The sequence below is a fragment of the Balaenoptera borealis genome, assembly GCF_965194805.1.
Source record: "Balaenoptera borealis genome assembly, chromosome: 8".
NCBI classification, from domain to species: Eukaryota; Metazoa; Chordata; class Mammalia; order Artiodactyla; family Balaenopteridae; genus Balaenoptera; species Balaenoptera borealis.
In genome coordinates this window covers 1,242,510-1,262,770 of record NC_138865.1, presented here as the reverse complement: position 1 = coordinate 1,262,770, position 20,261 = coordinate 1,242,510, and the positions used below count along the sequence as shown (strand labels likewise).

The 20,261-nt window shown below is 37.5% G+C and overlaps 1 long non-coding RNA gene across 1 annotated transcript in view; it reads left to right on the top strand.

The window, feature by feature from the left end:
- LOC309633381 overlaps positions 1-20,261 on the top strand; it is a 364,347-nt gene that overhangs the window by 161,727 nt on the left and 182,359 nt on the right. The window lies entirely within an intron of this gene.

Below are 20,261 nucleotides of genomic sequence, written 5' to 3'. Positions count from 1 at the left end.
ACCAATGGCTTTCACCAGTGATCCAACCAGCCATGATTTGTTAGAAATCTTTATATTAATAATAACAAAGCATATTGCATTGTTTTCTATTCGAATATTATTCTTCATAAAAACAAGAAATTCCCTCATAATATCATTGCGAACCATGGTGAATCTTAGTACTGGCTGAGTGGGACTTGGTTGGAGTCTATGTTAGTCTTCTGCTTCCATGACAAAGACAGGCTCCCTGCATTTTGCCTGACACTTAAACTTCTCAGCTTTCTATCTTCTTACTTCTTGGAGTTGGGACCCTCATCAGGAGACCTCTCCATCACTCTAAGTAACCTAGGGTTACTCTGCAATTGGAACCACTCCATGGTGGCTACTGCTAATGACGGAAAAAGTGTAGTTCAGAGGTGAAGATGCAAGAGGCAAGCATGATAAAGCCTAAACAGATGATGACTGTAGATATTACATAGGATGGAAATGCAAATGAATCCAGCAACTAAGAATGTGCCATTAAAACATCAGTCTAAGCTGCATTGCACTATTGAAATATACATTTCATAAAAGAGTGAATTACATCCAACAGAGAAGGCATCAGCTAGTTTACAGTAAATTTCCTTGAATAAATATATGAGCTAAAGAATAAACATAGAAGATACGTTTTTATTTTAAAAATATGTTGAAACTGTTTTTAAGGTGGGCATGCAATATCCAAGTTGATTTCTTGAGAAATCTAAAATTTAGGGAGGAAAAACAATTTAAAAAAATCCTAACTCCTTTTGCTGAAATCAAGACAACTTCCATTGTGAATGAACATTTTACATTATATTTTTAAAAAGTGGGATTAGAGTGGGTTTGCTAATGAAATGTGTGAACATCATGTGTTAACTTTGTCTGGACACCTTCTATGTGTAAGTTTTGGTGCTGAGTACTAATAAGATAGCAAAAAAATTTAGACTTATGTAAACTACATTAGTAACAATACAAAATAACCTAAAATAAATGCCAACATACTAGAGAATCCAAATATTCTGAGACATTACTGGAAGAAGTTCTTGTTGACTAGAAAGTTAGAGGTCAGAAAAATACAAATCAGGCAGAGAACATGATAAGCAAAGGATGAAATGATGGATTTTCATGAGGAAGCTTGCCCCTGGTAACACAGGTACGTGGCAGAGCCAGGATTCCAAAATTCATGTGTTAACCTGGATGAAAAAAACATGCATTAAAATGCTCACAGATTTTTTTAAGTGTGCAAAATGGTGCGTGATGTATGTGGAAAAGAGTCTCTGTGTCAATTTTTCACTAAATTGTATTAGCAGATAATACAGTTTTAATCAGATGTCTCTAAATCCTGCATTACTATGGAGAACACATAGGACAGGAAAGGTGACCTTTATGCCTTAATAACCCTCATGCCTTAATGGAGGGGGAGACTCAAGTAAAAGTAATAGAAAATTTGAGATTGCAAAACAAAGATGAAGAGATTTTAGGAAGGAGGTGGGGACATTTATCATTAATAATTTAAAATTATTCCTTATTATCTTGTTACAAAATCTAAGGATGCAAAGGGAAAGTTTTGTGCATGTAGAAGAAATGTGAACATTTTTGTTTTGGAAAGCAGCTAGAAAGAAAACAAATGGTCTACAGGAAAAATGACAAGTGTGGAACATAGCATGCCAGCAAACTCATTAGGTTAACAGATAAAAGATGCCTCACCAGCATGCGTATTTAAATAGTACAAAGAATATTTGCAGACTAATGGCAGTTAGTCACTGGGATGGTTAATAAGAATGTAAAAAAAAAAAAAAAAAGTGCCTTAATAAGCTGCAGCTGAATTTCACAAAACTCCATGATTCCAGTGGGCAATGTTTTCTAACTTGAAGGCACTGGCAAAAATAGCCATTAAATATCTCTTGCAAGGAAGCTAGTTAAGGCGGGGGGTGGGAGGAGGTGTAGAAGCATGAGAGCAGGTGCTTCTTTTTTCCGGAGCGATTTACATTACAGTTTGTAGCATTAGGCAGAACATCTGATTTTAACGCTTTATCTAAGACTAAACTTTAGACACATTGTTTTTAAACCATATTTTATCTGGGATGTATAAAGGAGGAGTATATAGTTCACATTGTTTTTTACATTTTTATAATAAATCAGAGGTGCAAAATTTTATTTTGTTTTATTGAAAATAATGGAGTCATTGAATAAAATCTGCTTTTTATAAAGCAGCATGCTGTAATGAAAAATACATTAAAATACTAGATTCTGCCTATGTGTCAGAACTTGGAGAACTCCATTCATCTTCCTGAGTCTTGCTGAATTCAATTATAGAAATGACATAATAGTAGTCTCTCTTTTTAACTCTCAGGATAAAGCACATTGTGTTTATATGTCCCCTTATACTTTACAATTTTTAAATTGTTAAGGGAAAACTGCCAAACATAACATTTTTTCATTAAGGACATGGTAAGCCTTCATCATGAGGGCTAAACAAATTTTCATCAGTAATTATTTGCAAGTGGGAGAATGCCAGTTATAGGTTGGTGCCATTTGACCAAGTGAACTTCTGCCTGGAGAAAAAATACCACAACAAATACACCTCATTGACAATATTTCTGCGGGTTGGGAGTGTCTTTTGGTGACTTCACGGATCCAATATTTTAAAAGTATGCTGATTCTAAGAGGATCTAGAAGCAATGACATCCAGTAGCAACAAGCAAATCTAGCAGCTACATCTTGGCTTCTCAAACTGTTCTTCATTAGCAAGAAACCAGGCTGCTCTGAGCAGGAGCTGATTCTGGGATTGGGCAGAGAATATACAACGTTCCTTGGAGCATCTGTAGTGCCAGAGAGAAAGTACTCCAAAAATCAAGAAAGCAAAGCAATAAAAAAAAAACACCACATTTAAGTGGCTGAGTTAAAGGGACACAGAAGCCAATAGAGAGAGCTCCCAATGGACAAAGTTGGAACAATGATTTGAGTAACAAAATTTTAAAAAATGAGTATTGGATTATAGCTAAAGTGTAAAATAAATATCCATGAATCTACACTGATATAAATATATTGTAAAAAATAATAATAATAAGCAGAAACCAATAAATAGGGTCAGGAGACCAGCAAGGGGAGCGCTCACGCCCTGTGACATAGCCCAGCCCAACAGGAAGAAGAAAGACTCATCTCTGGCTGCACACAGCAACTTCTCTCCACAGAGTATAATGTGGAAAGGAGGGGAAAGAGTAAATTTATAGTGGAGAAATCTGATAAACTGAACTTCAGTGAGAGGATCAGTCAAACCAACAGTGATGTGATGTTGGGATTACGTAGCCTTGATATCAATATAATGTGGTGAGAATGACACTTCACCTCTGTGGTCTTTCCCCCAACTCGATAATCCCAGTATAATCATAAAAAAAATCAGAAAAATCTTAATTGAAAGACATGCTAAAAATACTCAATTGGTACTTCTTAAATATTTTGAGCTCATCAGCAGCTAGGAATGTCTGAGAAACTGTTACAACCAAGAGGAACCTACAGAGACATGACAACTGAATATAATGTGATGCCCTGGATTGGATCCTGGGACAGAAAAAGGACAGTAGGCAAAGCTCATGAAACCTGAACAAAAGATTAACTTTAGTTAATATTTTTTAAAAGTTTGCTAGAATAGGCTGCAGCTGAATTTCAATTCCCCAGTGCCAGGGAAAATAAAAAGTTACTAATAAAAATCTGGTCATAATAGTATGAGAACCAGATGGAGAAAACCAATGGAAGGTGAAAGGTAGCGTCCTAATGAGTCAAAGGGACAATTAATGTTACTACTGAAGATACTCAGTATAACTAAGTCACTCTGCTGTACACTGGAAACTTACACAACATTGTAAATCAACTATGCTTCAATATAAAATAAAAAAATAAATATAAAAACTATTCAGTAGGATTTTTTGATGACTCAACAATAGGGGAAGTGTTATACTAAAACGCCAAAAGATGATTTGTATTAAGTGGGGATCGACTTGATTGAGACTTTAAATTGTAAGAAAAGAACTTTTAAGCTGATAATTTTTTAAAAAGGATGAAAAATATTCAAGCGCACATCTGGTAAGTCCCTGGTTAGGGCGATGGCTTTCAGTAGCCTTAGATGCTTTCTTTTTACTTAATCTTATTTGAAAGATTGAGAAATATGCTGCTGCTTTCCAACTCTTCCTGTTTCGTCAGTGCATCAGGGGAAGGAAATCACACAGCCTGCTTGTAAAGATGTTAAAGAGGCAGCGGTTGCTTAAACACATTATCCTGAGCGTGGGGAGAACCACAGCGATTCCAGTTTATGAGATAGCAACAGAAAACCCACAAACACACCACACTCATGCATACAGACATACAAATGTGCACATATACACACCCAGTTTACAAAGGACATGAGCCAATTCTGCATTTATGATAGAGGAAAACATATTTTTATACACAGAACAGAAAATAAAGGTATTTAAAACATGCTGCCTTTATTATATCTATGCAGCAAATTTTCTCTCAAATGTTTTCCTTTTTAAAATCTTTTTCCAGCCCACTTTGGTAATGGGATTTTTACTTATAAGAATGAAAACTATCTGACTAAAGTATTATAGCATGATCTGGTTAAGTAAGTGGTTACTTATATTTTTGTTGACTAGCCTAAAGCCTCAGGAAAAATTGGCTGAACTATTGATGAACACATAAAAGAGACTTTCTAAAGTCCTTAAGTCTATGAATCTCAAATACTCTTGCAAGTATAGGAAACATAGGTACTAGGATCTCAGTGGTAGCAGCAAATATATTTTTCTCTATAACTCTCAAATTCTCTAAATAGAAATACTTATATCTAATGATATTCAGTGTGTCCTATAAATATCACCTTTATCATGTTTCCAGATCCCCAGCAGCTGAAAAATGAAAACAAATGAACAAGCAAAAGATATACTAAATATAAGGAATCGGGTACTGCATATAGACTCACAAAAGAGGTATGAGCAAACATTAGCATTCTATGTAAATAGGTGTGTTTCCGAAACGTTTCTGTAGGTGTGTTGGAGGCCTTGATTTATATCCCAGGGAAGACCTGAACGGAGAAGGAATTGCCTGTCCCCAAACTACCTTGTGCTGGGTATCCTACTTGGGTCCAAAGTCGCCATTTCTGTGAGAATCAAGCCAAACAGTTTGCTTGTACAATTTAGATACAATATGTATAGCGCTAGGTCAGGAATCATTAGTTTTTCATAAATTTCCCAATGACTGTTCTTCAGTTTGATCCCTTAGGTTTTCATCCTTACTTGTGCTTCATAACTAGTGATAATCTTAGACCATTATAGCCTTCTAATAGCCTTTTCAAAGACTTACATATATTTTTATGTATGTATGATAGACATATGATATTTCTCTCTCTCTCTCTGACATTTTCACGCTCTGGCTCTGGCTCTGTTGTTATACCACCGCCTGCCTTGAACACCAGCATTGCACAGTAGTTAAAGAAACACAGTCTTGACTGCTTGAATTCAAGCCTTGACTACACCACCTACCATTCTGTGTGACCCTGGCCAAGCCATTCAAGCCCTGTCTGACTGTTGTCTCATTTGTAAAATGAAGGTAAGGATTGTGTAGGTGTCGTAAGTGTGACAACGGTTGACAGAGAGCAAGAGTTACTGGCAGATGATACATTTTCTTTTATGGTAATTAAATAATTCAAGAAATCGCCTGTTCACAGACAGCTGAATAAAGCAGAGGACATCAAAGAGCATGTCCCATTGAGAGGGCCAGGTTCCCTGGCTCTCACGGCACAAAGGCAGTAGCAGCTTCTGTGATGAAGCCTGACGTGGTCTGGATCCTGTTAGATGTTTCAGACAGCTCAGTCTTGTTCTCCAGGAAGATTTACATAGCCCTGGCCACTCTTAATTGCTTTATTTACTGGACTTGTGCCTGTCTGCTCACCATTTGCACGTAACTGGTATAAAACATCAGCGCTGTCCTTATACTTTTTAAAAATTTTTTATTTTATATTGGAATACAGTTGATTAACAATGTTGTGTTAGTTTCAGGTGTACAGCAAAGTGATTCAGTTATACATATACATGTTTCTATTCTTTTGAAAAGAATTCAAATCTTTTTCCCATTTAGCTTATTACAGGATATTGAGTATAGTTCCCTGTGCTGTACAGTAGGTTCTTGTCAGTTATCTATTTTATATATAGCAGTGTGTATGTCAATCCCAAACTCCCAATCTGTCCCTCCCTCCGCACCCTTGTGCCATGGTAACCATAAGTTCATTCTCTAAGTGTGTGAGTCCGTTTCTGTTTCGTAAATAAGTTTATTTGTATCATTTTTTTTAGATTCCATATATAAGTGATAACATATGTTTTTGTCTGGCTTACTTCACTTACTGTGATAATCTCCAGGTCCATCCATGTTGGTGCAAATGGCATTATTTCATTCTTTTTTATGGTTGAGTAACATTCCATTGTATATATGTACCACATCTTCTTTATCCATTCATCTGTTGATGGACATTTAGATTGCTTCCATTGTAAATAGTGCTGCAGTGAACATTGGGGTGCATGTATCTTTTCAGATTATTGTTTTCTCCAGATAGATGCCCAGCGGTGGGATTGCTGGATCATATGGTAACTCTATTTTTAGTTTTTTAAGGAACCTCCATACTGTTCTCCATAGTGGCTGCACCACTTTACATTCCCACCAACAGTGTAGGAGGGTTCCCTTTTCTCCACACCCTCTCCAGCATTTGTTATTTGTACACTTTTTACTGATGGCCATTCTGACCAGTGTGAGGTGGTACATGATTGCAGTTTTCATTTACATTTCTCTAATAATTAGTGATATCGAGCATCTTCCATGTGCCTGTTGGCCATCTGCATGTCTTCTTGGGAGAAATGTATATTTAGGTCTTCTGCCATTTTTGGGTTGGGTTGTTTGTTTTTTTGATATTGAGCCGCATGAGCTGTTTGTAAATTTTGGAGAGTAATCTCTTGTCGGTCACGTTGTTTGCAAGTATTTTCTCCTATTCTGTGGGTTGTCTTTTTGTCTATGGTTTCCTTTGCTGTGTAAAAGCATTTGAGTTTAATTAGGTCTCATTTGTTTTTATTTCCATTTCTCTAGAAGACAGTTTGAAAGAGATCTTGCTGTGATTTATGTCAAAGAGTGTTCTGTCTATGTTTTCCTCTAAGAGTTTTATAGTATCTGGTATTAACGCTTAGCTCTTTAATCCATTTTGAGTTTATTTTTGTGTATGGTGTTAAAGAATGTTCCAATTTCATTCTTTTCCATGTAGCTGTCCAGTTTTCCGAGCACCACTTATTGAAGACACTGTCTTTCCTCCAGTGTATAGTCTTGCCACCTTTGTCATAGATTAATTGACCATAGGTCCGAGGGTTTATTTCTGGGCTTTCTATCCTGTTCTGTTGATCTATATTTCTGTTTCTGTGTCAGTACCATACTGTTTTGATGACTGTAGTATAGTCTGAAGTCAGGGAGCCTGATTAATCCAGCTCTGTTTTTCCTTCTCAGTATTGCTTTGTCTATTTGGGATCTTTTGTGACCCATTAAATTTTGAAAATTTTTTGTTCCAGTTCTGTGAAAAATGCCATTGGTAATTTGGTAGGGATTGCATTGAATCTGTAGATGGCCTTGATTAGTATAGTCATTTTGATGGTATTGATTCTTCCAATCCAAGAACATGGCATACCTTGCCATCTGTTTGTGTCATCTTCGATTTCTTTCATTGGAGTCTTATAGTTTTCAGAGTACAGGTCTTTTTCTCCTTAGGTAGGTTTATTCCTAGGTATTTTATTCTTTTTGATCTGATGGTAAATGGGATTGTGTCTTTAATTTCTCTTTCTGCTCTTTCATTGTTAATGTATAGAAGTGCAACAGACTTCTGTGTATTAATTTTGTACCCTGCAACTTTACCAAATTCATTGATGAGCTCTAGTAGTTTTTTGGTAGTGTCTTTAGGATTTTCTATAAATAGTATCCTGTCAACTGAAAACAGTGACAGTTTTACTTCTTTTCCAATTCCTTTTATTTCTTTTTATTCTCTGATTTCCATGGCTAGGACTTCCAAAGCTATGTTGAATAAAGGTGGTGAGAGTGGACATCCTTGTCTTGTTCCTGATCTTAGAGGAAATGCTTTCACCTTTTCACCATTGAGAATGATGTTGGCTGTGGGGTTGTAGTATATGGCCTTTATTATGTTGAGGTATGTTCCCTCTATGACCACTCTGGAGAGTTTGTTTTTTTGTTTTGTTTTGTTTTTTTGTTTTTTATCATAAATGGGTGTTGAATTTTGTCAGAAGCTTTTTCTGCGTCTATTGTGATGATCATATGTTTTTATTCTTCAATTTGTTGACGTGGTGTATCACACTGATTGACTTGTGGATATTGAAAAATCCTTGCATCACTGGGATAAATTCCACTTGGTTATGGTGTGTGATCCTTTTAATGTATTGTTGGATTCAGATTGCTAGTATTTTGTTGAGGATTTTTGCGTCTGTGTTCATCAGTGATGTTGGCCTGTTATTTTCTTTTATTGCGGTATCTGTGTCTGGTTTTGGTATCAGGATGATGGTGGCCTCATAGCATGAGTTTAGAAGTGTTCCTTCCTCTGCAATTTTTTGGAATAGTTTCAGAAGGAAGGTGTTAAATCTCCTCTAAATATTTAATAGAATTTGCCTGTGAAGCTATCTGGTCCTGGACTTTTGTTTGTTAGGAGTTTTTAAATCATGGTTTCAATTTCAGTACTAGTGATTGGTCTGTTCCTATTTTCTATTTCTTCTGGTTTAGTCTTGGAAGGTTGTACTTTTCTAAGAATTTGTCCATTTCTTCCAGGTTGTCCATTTCATTGGCATGAAGTTGCTTGTAGTAGCCTCTTACGATCCTTTGTATTTTTAGAGCCTGAATGTAACAAAGCTCTTTGACTCTGGGATTCTGGGCTGTGGTTGGGCTTGGTCTGTGCTCTAACTAGTAACCAGCCACTTATAGAGTCAACATGAATGAGGCCCTGGCATTCATAAACAGTAAGTTTTAGCCGTTGATACTATAATTAAAACAATGATTGTTATTATCTTTCTTTCAAATCAAATGTCATCAGACATTTTGGTCTTTTGTTCCGAGATTCTAATCCATTTTTAAAATGGTTTCCACAGTCAGAAGTTTTTAAAGCAAATTACTAAACTTCAATTAAACATTCATGTATCAATCAAAGTAGAAAGACTTGTCACTTATTGAAGGATTTCTATATAGGAAGCAGTTTAGTTGGCAGCCTAAATATTCAACTTTGTCATCAAAACTGTATTTGGAGTTGGGTACTGTGTTAGTTCGTTGGGGCTGCCATTACAAAGCACCACAGCCTGGTGGCTTAAACAACAGAAATTTATTTTCTCAGGGGTCTGGAGGCTGGGAGTCCAAAGTTCAAGGTGTTGGCAGGTTTGGTTTCTTCTGTAGACTCTCTCCCTGGCTTTAGAGGACCATCTTCTCCCTGTGTCTTTACATGGTTTTCCTCTGTGTGTCTGTGTCCTAATCTCTTCTTATAAGAACACTAGTCATTTGGATTAAGACCCACCCACATGACCACATTTTACTTTAATCACCTCTTTAAAGGCCTTCCCTGCAAATACAGTGCCATTCTGAGGTGGGACTTCAACGTATGGATTTGGGGAGGACACAGCTTAGCCTCTAATAGGTGCTGTAATTTTCATTTTATGAATGAGAACATTGACTCACAGAGACGGTATCATTTCTCAAAATCACTTGGCAAGTGAATTGAAGAACCGGCATTCAAATCTGGTACCTCTGTTTTCAAAGCTTAAGTGCTTTCTTACCATCTCTATGCCAAAGCATCTAGATGGTGCTTCATCCTGTGGGGATATTTAAGTCCTGAGCCTCGGGTACCATGACTCCTCCTCTCACTTAAATGTAGCAGCCGGCACTGCTAGCTGTTCAGCAAGCTGCTCCCATCTCCTGAGCACAGGCTAGTCTACATCAGGTGTGGTCCTCTGATTGAGTTCTGGTTAGTGGAATGTGGATGAAAGAGATATTACACATTATACTCTGTGGAAGTAAGAGACAAACCACTGTATTACACCAGTGAAATATGAGGATTTATCTATGGCAGTACACAGATTTAGCTTCACTAAGATAAGTGGGTGTCATAGAATATCTCAATAGATTAGGAACCCCACAAATCACAAGAAATGTCAGCTAGGATCTAGTAGGAAACTAAGAACTAGTGAGAAACTTGGTTTCCTGTTGCATTCAGCAGAGGTGCTAGGGACTTGGGAATTCCTGGGCTTTGCAATATCTTACTTTGCTCTTTGGGTTTGAAAATAGAAACATAAGCATGGCCACTGAGGGATAAATAAAACTCTTGCTTCTGTCTGAGTAATTCAGTACCAACCTGTCTGGGAGTGAGTTAGGAGTCTCCAGATGCCATGCTGACCGTGTGCTTAAAAGCAAGATTCTTCACTAGGTAGATTTCCCAGGTTTATAGTAACTATATCCCCAAATTTGTAAACAAAATCAAAATCTCAGTGTGCCTGAAATCTTTAAATATGTAGTTGTTCTTTATCATTTACGAGGCTTCTGTTGCCTTATTTTTAATCTCAATTTTTCATTTTGTTTTGTTCTGTTGTATATATTATCCCTTACAAGATATAATGTATGCATTGGAAGTCACAACAGGCAGGAAATAAATATATAAAATTATTTTTACTCTTACATTGAGATACAAAATATTGTAACATCAAGGGAAAACATAGATGAATAGAGAGATGAAAGTTTGTGTAGAGATGGCAATGAAGAAATCTGCATCTCTTTTTTCACTCCAAGAAGGAAAAAAATGAGGAACTTGGGCGAAAATGTATAAAAAAGGTCTTATCTACAATTTTCAGGTATAGTAGGATTTTTCTATTGATGGAACAAAGCCTAATATATGCAACACATACATTTATTTTCTTAGCAATAAATATCAGCTTAGCATTTTACTTTCTCACACAGATTTTGTATTAAAATCCAACTAATTATTCCTTTTGTAGAATTAATAATATAATACAAATGTATTAAATGCAATTAAATTTATTAATTAATTTGTAATTATTACTCTTTAGTGTCTCTTTTTCCATGTAGGAGTTAGATTAAGCAAATATTTTCTGGTTTAAAGTATAACTTTATGAAGAAAAATTTTCAGAAGTTTCTAATATCATCTTGGTGTAGTGTTCTATTTTAGCTATTAAAAACTGACAGTTTTTAGTTTTGGTTTTGTCTAACATATCTTTAAAATGACACAAAAGGATCAAACTATTCTCAAATAACTAAACTGGGTCCCAAAACATAGCAGTAGTTTTACAGGAGAATAAAAATATTTAGTACTTCAACAAGGTAAGTACATGATATGTTGCATAAAGTCGAAGTTTACCAGGCATGCACAAACACAATAAATATGACCCAAAATTATGAGAAGAGTCAATCAGGCAAAACCAACACAGAACTGAAATATATGTCAGAATTATCCGACAGTTATATTAAAACTGTTGTTATCACTGTACTTCAAAGGTTCAAAAAGTTAAGTAGAGACCCTGAATATGTCAAAATTCCAAGTTGAACTTCTGGAGACAAAACCTATAATGTATTTGTTACAAGAAAAGTACACTGGGTGGAATTAGATATTGGTAGATTAGATATTGCAAAAGAACACATTAGTGAAGTTGAAGCAAGGGAGTCTATCCAAAATGAAACAGAGATGAAAATAACGACCTCTGAAAATTTGAAAGTGCATTGGTGAACTATGGGGTGATTGAAATCTCTCTTGGGGAGAAGCAAAGCACAAGAAACATTTGAAGAAATATTGGTCCTTTTTTATTTTTCAAATTTGATAAAAACTATGGACCTGGAGACCCAAGAAGCTCAAAAAATGTCAAACACACACAAAAATAAAGACAACTGCAGCAAGGAATATCATCATAAAGTTGCTCAGAAATAGTAATAAAGAGAAAAACTTAAAAGCAGCAAGAGAAAAAAGACACAATTGGTACATGGAAAGAAAGATGAGGATGTCAGCAGAGATTGCTCCAAAAATAATTGAAGTGAGAAGACAATGGAGTAAAATCTTTAAAACACAACATACAAACAAACCAAAAAAACAATGTAGAATTTATATATGTGGAATAAATACCTTTCATAAACAAAGGTAATTTTCAATACTTTGGACATATAGAAATTGAAATAATTCATAATGAGCAGGCCTACAGTATATGGAATATTGAAATGTTGAAAGAAAAATGATACCAAATAGAAATGTGAATCTAAAAGAAAGAGTAAAGAAGACTGAATGTGGATTTTTTCTTATTATATAAATTTCTGCAAAAGATATCTGACCATTGAAAATACATTAATAATAAACTGTGGAATTTGTAACATGCATAAGTCAAAGGTATGACAACCAGAGCATAAAACTGGAAGTAAAAATATTGGGTGTATTATTGTAAAGCACTTATCTACGTGAAGTGCTATCAGGTCACTTTAAGGTAGACTGCTAAGGTAAAGACATAGACTACAAACCCAACAACAATAGATAAAATATAAACAAACAAGCAAACAAATAAAGGCTAATAGACCAATACTGAGGATAAAATGGAAGAGTAAGAAATTCTTAATCCAAAAAAAGTCAGAAACAAAGACAAAAGGAACAAAGTACTGATGGAAGACATAGAAAACATGATCTCAACACCCCTATTTAAAGGTAGAGGTAGATTGGACAAAAAGCAAGAACTAAGTCTTACAATCTAAATCTTAAGATAACAAGAACTTGAAAAGATGACCAAAATCATTAGTCATTATGGAAATACAATTTAAAACCTCAATAAGATTCTGCTACACGCTTATTTGGATGTCTAAAATTTAAAAAGTTGGCTGTATCATGTGTTGGTAACAATGTGGATGAACTGGAAAACGCACTGGTGGATGTTTGAAATGGTACAAACACTTAGAGAAACTGCTTGGCTTTTTCTTTAAAAGTTAAATATACCCCCCAGCAGGTACCTGAGCCCTTCCACTCCTCAACATTTACCCAAGAGAAATGAAAACTCTGCCAGTAGAAAGACATGTATGTGAATAAACATAATTGCATTATTTATAATAGTAAAATCTAGAAACAACCCAAACATCCACTAACAGAGGAAGGGATAATTCAGTTGCAGTACATTCATACTAAGAAATATTACTCGGAGAATTTTTGCATCTCAGTTAATGAAATATATTGATCTGTAGTTTTCTTTTTTTCTCTACTCTCTCTGTCTGATTTTGGTACTAAGGTAATATTAGCTTAATAAAAAAGATTTAGGTAGTATTCCAACCTCTTCCATTTCCAAGACAGTATGTGAAATTGGTGTTGATTATTCTTTAAGTATTTGGCAGAATTCTTCAGTCAAACCATCAGGGCTTGGAGATTTCTTTTGTGGGAACTTTTCAATTATAAATCTAATTTCTTTGATGGTTTTAGAAATATTCAGATTGCGTATTTTATCTTGGTTGAGTTTGGTGACTGGTAGTTTGTGGGTTTTGGAGAATTGATCCATTTCTTATAAGTTTTCAAATATATGAGGTTCATAACCATTGCACAAAGAGAAGTTCAACATCTTTAGCCCTTAAGGAAATGCAAATTAAAACCAGAATGAAATACCACTATCAGAACGGCCAAAATGGAAAATACCTATAGTACTAAATGATGGTGAAGATACAGGAAAACTGGATCACCACAAAATAAAAGTAGTTTTACAAAAAGGGAAAAGGTGTATTCTAGGTAGAGGCAACTGCATGTATAAGGACCTAAAATGAGAAAGAGACCAGTATGTTTGAGACAAAGAGAAAAATTAGGAAAGACTGATATAGAAAAAAACAAGTCTGAGATGATGCTAGAATAAAAATAAGCTCAAATCATGCATAGCCAAGCACTGTTGGGGACTTTAAGAATAGGGAGTGATAGAAGGCTTTCAATCAGGAAAATTTTAACCATAGATTTGGGTATTATTATACATTATTTATGTGGTATATATTATTGTAAATGATGTATAGTGCCTATATCATGTACATTATTGTATAAATGGATTATTGAGTATATAGATTGTATATTACTGAGTATGTATATTTTGACAATTATGTTATAAAAAAAAAGATTCATGGGACTTCCCTGGCAGTCCAGTGGTTAAGGCTCTGTGCTCCCAATGCTGGTGGTACGGGTTCGATCCCTGGTTGGGGAACTAAGATCCCACATGCTGCATGGCGCAGCCAAAAAAAAAAAAAAAAAGAATCATAAGTGACCAAGAGAGGATATAAAGGTAACAGTTATGAACATTTGAAGTCATCCAAGTGAAAATTGATGGTAGCTAAGCCTAGGATGATGGTAGTTTGGAAAGAAAATCAGTTTAGAGATGATGAGCGTATTGGATGAGTACAATTGCATAATTGCATTAGTAGAGATGGAGGGAAAGACAGGAGTTAAGGAGGACCCCTGCGGATTGAAGAGACTGGGGCAGAGGAGAAAGAACAGGTTTCTGAATAGGGTATGGGGTTTAGGGCGACAGTGAGTTCAGTCTGGGACACATGAGCTTGAGCTGCCTCTTTTAATTCAAGTGAAGACGCCAAGTTGGTAATTGGACATGCAGGTCTGGACTTGAGAAACTGTTTCGGGAGAAGGAAAGTCAAGATGAGTGACTGGCTAGAAGTAAGAGGATGTGCTATGATTTAACCGTCTTTAATTGAAGAACACTCCAGTTGTGTTCATTTGGGGCTATTTTAAAAAGTGGTACATCAGTTAGCTTTTACATACATTATTTTGCAGGTGCGCAGCTATATCTGCGGGCTAGGTTGCCAGAAGCAGGGTTGCTGAGCAAATGTATAAATGCTTTTGTAATTTTGTTAGATCTTGCAAGAGTGCTCTCCATGTGGACTTGTGCCATTTTGAACCCCTACCAGCAGTGTGTGAGAAAGACTGCTTCCCCATAGGCTCATGAAGTAAGTACTTCATCACATTTTTGGATGTCTACCAATATCCTGGATGAAACATGGCATTTTAGTGTAGTTGCATTTTTCATTTACCTTATCCTGAGTTAGGTTAAGCATCTTTCCATATGTTATAAATCTTGTGTGAAATGTTTGTTCGTGACCTTTGCCCATTTTTCTGCTGGATTGTCGCCAGGACTAAAATGTGAAAGCTGTGATGGGCAGAGGCTGGGAGAATTTTAAAGTACATGTTAGAAAGAGCTTAGATCGTGTTAAAGAGATGGTTGATAGGAGTCTAAAATTTGAAGGTGATTTTGATGAGGCTTTAGATGAAATTGAGGGACCTGGAAACCAGAGGGAAGGTGATCCTTGTTATAAAGTGGCAAAGAACTTGCCCAAATTGTGTTCTAGTTTTTTTGCGAGCGATGAACCTAGATATTTAGCAGAAGTGATTACACAGTGTGTAATACTGTGGACCAAGGAACCATTTAATTTCTGATAAATTAAAGCAAGAAGAAATTCAGCAAGCTGATCTACTCATCCTAAACATTTTCAAGATATTTGGCACATGGCAAAGGTGGAATCTTAGGTACTGCTTCCTTCTGGCCAGTGTTTGGGAACTAACAGTACAACCTTCCTTTTCTGTACATGCTGGGAATAGTTTGGGACGCAAGGTGACTGATGACACAGAAGACGACCTTTCCTCAGTCCATGTGCATCCGCGCTGCTGTGACTCTTTGAGTGCACGGTGCATTGCTGTGGTTTTTATGCAGGAGATAAAGAAGCCCATGAAGTCCAGGGGCACAGGGCTGCCACCAGATAGGGACCCACGGCCAGCTCTCCACTGGGGAGACTAAACTAAATGCCAGCCCTCGTCATTGTACGTCTGGGAAAGAGAATAATAAATAGCATCAAGTCCACTTCTCAGCGTAGTTTCAGTTTGACATCGAAATAAATCCAGTGATAACTGAAGCAGTTTTTAATACCACACCCTGGACATTTGTACAGAATTTCAAATATCGCCCTTACCCACCATTCGTCCTGTGTTATCTTGTCAACTCACCATCAAAGCCTTGGGAAGACAACTGTTAGAGCATTTCACGTTTGCCTACCTCTCTGTCTTTCAGTTAAAGTTGTAAATAGTGCTGTTTCTAAGCCCTGAGAGCAACATGCAGGACATAGAATATGTTTAACTCTTCCATTTCAGTGACTGCCTGCAGAAGAGTCATAGACATAATTTAAATCTGTGTGTAGGTGTGTGAACGTGTGATGTGGTGGAGAAGAGACCAGGAGAAGAAAGAATATCCAGGCTTCTTACCTTCCCCTCTGCCTGGCTGTCTCCATCCCTCCAGGACGGTACGCCTGTTTTTAAAGTACCAGAAAGGAGAGCATAAACGAGATGGTTACAGTCTCAAATTCTTCCTTAAATAAATGCACAGATATCATTTCATGGGTTAACATGAGACTTCTCAAGTCTGATGACCCGGGTGGAGAATTGGGGAACAGTATTCTTCAGCTTCAGCCCTTCCTTCTCTGATTGTTGCCGCTTAGAATGCTTTGCTGGGTTATGCTTCTCAAACTGAGCATTCTGTGTTAGATTTCCAAAGGTGTTTGCTTTTGGCATTTTCCCTTCCCTATATATATTTTTTATCTAAATGGTCATTTATTTATGGCCATCTCTATGCAAACGGCTCCCCAGTCCATATACTCAACCTAGATCTCTCTTCTAAGCTCTATTTTGGACACATGGATCTGCCTGCCCACTTGACACTCAACTTGGGTGTCTCCTAGGAGAGCACATTAAACACGACTGGTTCTCAAACCTTGATGGCCCCCTGCAGACTTCACCAGTCTTCACACTGTCCATCTAAGTAGGTGTCACGGCTACTCATTCCATAGCCCACGATGGAAACTTAGATGAGCACTGACACCACGTGATCATTTCCCGTGCACGCTCGCTACGTCACGGTACCCTGCTGGATTTCTGAAGAGATCACTAATCTCCCACCGTTCTCGCTTCCGCTGTTAACCAAGATCACCTCTCCAGGTTGTTATCCTGTGCCTTCCTCACTGGTCTTTCTGGTTCTATTTCTGCTCCCTTCCAGTCTATCCGCACCACAACAACCAGATTCATCTTCTAAGATGGAACTTTGTTACACTGTGTCCCTAAAGTGGTGCCTGCAACGCCCACAGCAGTCTGTTCCCCGGCTGATGGTCCCGCCTCACCCCATGTCTCCTTTCCCTCCATCGTAGTCTTTAGTCTGTTAATCAGCCGGTGCACCTTCTCCTGCTGGAGATCCTCACCTTAAGATCACACATCCTCATCCCCATCAAGGTAGACATGGTCACATGACCTGCTCTGGACTATGACATGTGATCATAAGTGATAGTTGTGACTTTCAGGCAACAGTCTTTGAAAACAGCATGGACTTTATCATTCTCGCGTCACTAACGGTCTCGGTGATGGAGAATGCATACAGGTAAGGAGTGTGAGAAGTAAGTATTCACCGTTACACAGAGATCCAAGGCTTGCTTGCTCGTCTCTCTAGTGTGGCCAATCCTCCATTCAAAGGACACACCAAACCCCTTTCTCTTTCTGGACAATCACACGTTTTCCCTCTGACAGTAATGCACTCCCCATTTCCTTCCTGACCATGCAACTTCACCTCATTAACTCTAACTTTCTTCCCAGTATCAGCCTACGTGAGATCTTCCTTAATGCACTGGGTTGTATGCTCTCATAATTCCCGATTTTTAAGCACCTATAATAATTCCAAGTGTATGGTTGCTTGTGAAAAACTATTTTTAATTATATATTTATTTTAAACGTATCTAGACTGTGAGCTCCATGAGAAAATGCCCAAGCCTGTCTTATTCACAGGATGAATAAATGAATACAATTCTTCTGATATTATCTATAGTGAAAAACAATTAGGATTTAATCAGACCTGAATTTAATTTGGGCTCTGCTATTCAATAGAATATAGCATTTGAAAATGTACTACATTTCTTTGTCTTTCAGTTTCCTCAACTGTAAGTGGGATAGCATTTATCTCTAAAATCTGTTGAGATAACTAAATAAGTTAAAAGTCCACCATGATGTTTGGGATGAAATAGATGCACGAGAGTGATTGTCCCTTTTCTTTCCAGTGAATATGCCAGCTTCCATTGTATCAGAACTGTTCAGAGGGTCAGTGGTCCCCAGGGGAAGGGAGTGCTGTTTTTTTTGTTCCAGGTAATATTTCAGAAATCTTACTAATTCTCTCATTAGTTTCACAGATTATCTATTTTATTTCTATCAAACGATTTTCATCCAGTGATAACATTTTAGATCATACGTGATTTGCTGGCAACATTTCAAATCTCAGCATGTGCTTCCATATGTGACTTATCGGAATAAATAGTTTCAAATTGATAAGCTGTGTCTGTGTGGCACTGATAAGTGTCTTACTAGATAGGCCGGCTGTAGGTCACCCTGGGGGAGGTTTTCCTTCAAGCAATTTGATGCCTTTTAAGGAAGCTTGTCCAACCCTAGGCTGATGGTCATGTTCTTTGCATTTTGTCTGGCTTAGTGTTGGCTTTGGACAATTTAATTTTGTGATCATGCTTTGACTATCAACCATGGATACAGCATTGTGCAAGTGGTGATTATTTTCTGCTATTGGGATTGCAGCGAGGGATTTGGAGTAACTGGTAGTTGAATAAGTTACTTAAGTAAGAGAATGATGTGGAGAGTGACCTTGCCTGAATTTTAGACAGGGTGCTGGGAGCCCTCTTTTCTATCAGGCCTCATTCTTGGGCCTTGTCTTCAAGTCTGTGTGACCCAGTTCTGGCAAGAATCTTGCTGTCTTAGTCCATTCAGGATGCTATAAGAAAGTGCCCTTGACTGGGTAGCTTTTAAACAACAGAAATGTATATCTCACAGTTCTAGAGGCAGGGAGGTATAAGATCAAGGTGCTGGTAGATTTGGTGTCTGGTGAGAACCCCTCTTGGTTCACAGATGGTCATTCTCGCTGTGTCCTCATACGGTGGAATAACGGAGGGACCTTCCGGGGTCTCTTGTAAGAGGGTACTAATCCATCCCTGAGGGCACCATCCTCATGGCCTAATCACGTCCCGAAGGCCCTACCTCCTAAGACCATCACATTGGGGATTGGGTTTCAACATAAGAATTTGGGGAACACAAACATTAGTGCCTGGCACCTGCGAAGTCAGTACAGCAAGAATCTCCCGATCCTTGGTGTTTCCTCTAGGGTGGTTGTCCATCAACAGATCCCCTCACTCTCCTTGACTATAAATTTCCACTGTCCTTGCTGTATTTGGAATTGATCTCAGTCCTACACCGAAGTCTGTCTTCTCTCATTGCAGTAGTTTCTGAATAAAATCTATCTTTACTGTTTTAACTAGTGTCTGGCTCTTGTTCTCTTTGACAATAGCATTAAAAGGTAAACTAAGAACCGTACGTTTTCAAAAGAGAAAGAAAGAGAATCCAACCTGTTGAAGAGATATTAGTAAGTAATTAATGAAACATTCCTTGAAAGATGGTTAAAATAACAAAGACTTTAAAAAGATCATGGTCTTTGGATTCAGAAAAGAACTTAGCAGGTACAAAACCTTAGACAAATCACTCACACTTTTTTGGAACCTTATTTTCTCATTTGCAAATAGAGGCCGCTATGACTGTTGTGTACATTTGTGTGAAATTTAAGTTATATAATGTCTATTCTGGCACCTAGTGATACTATTATTTACTGGTGCTTTAGGGGTGCAGTGTTTTCCTTCTTTCTTAGTCAAAACTAACTAAGGCAAATTAGGCAGAGGTGGAAATATCAGTTTTTTTACCAACAAACTCTTGATTGAGTGTGGTGGTAGCTTAATGACACAGAGTCAGTGAGTTTCCCCATAGGGAACCCCAGGATTGGACAGATGTGCACGGTCATCACTGTGATGGTCCTGGAAGTGGGGATGATGCTTGTGATGCGTGTCACACAGTCCTGGAAGCAGTGTCATCACGGAGTGCCAGGAAGGAAGGGGCTGAACCCTGTGCTCTGAGTCTTCCCCAAATGCTCTGTCCAGGGAGTTACTGCCTGCCTCTGGGTGGGGAGGGGTTGGGGGAGATGGTGGAGGACCCGACGGAGACCCACACAGAAGAGGGAATAAATATCACAGGGATGACAAAGCCTTTCACCTAGGAGTTGCTATCCTGTTACACTTTTTTTTTTTGGATGCTCTTCTTCTTAAATACT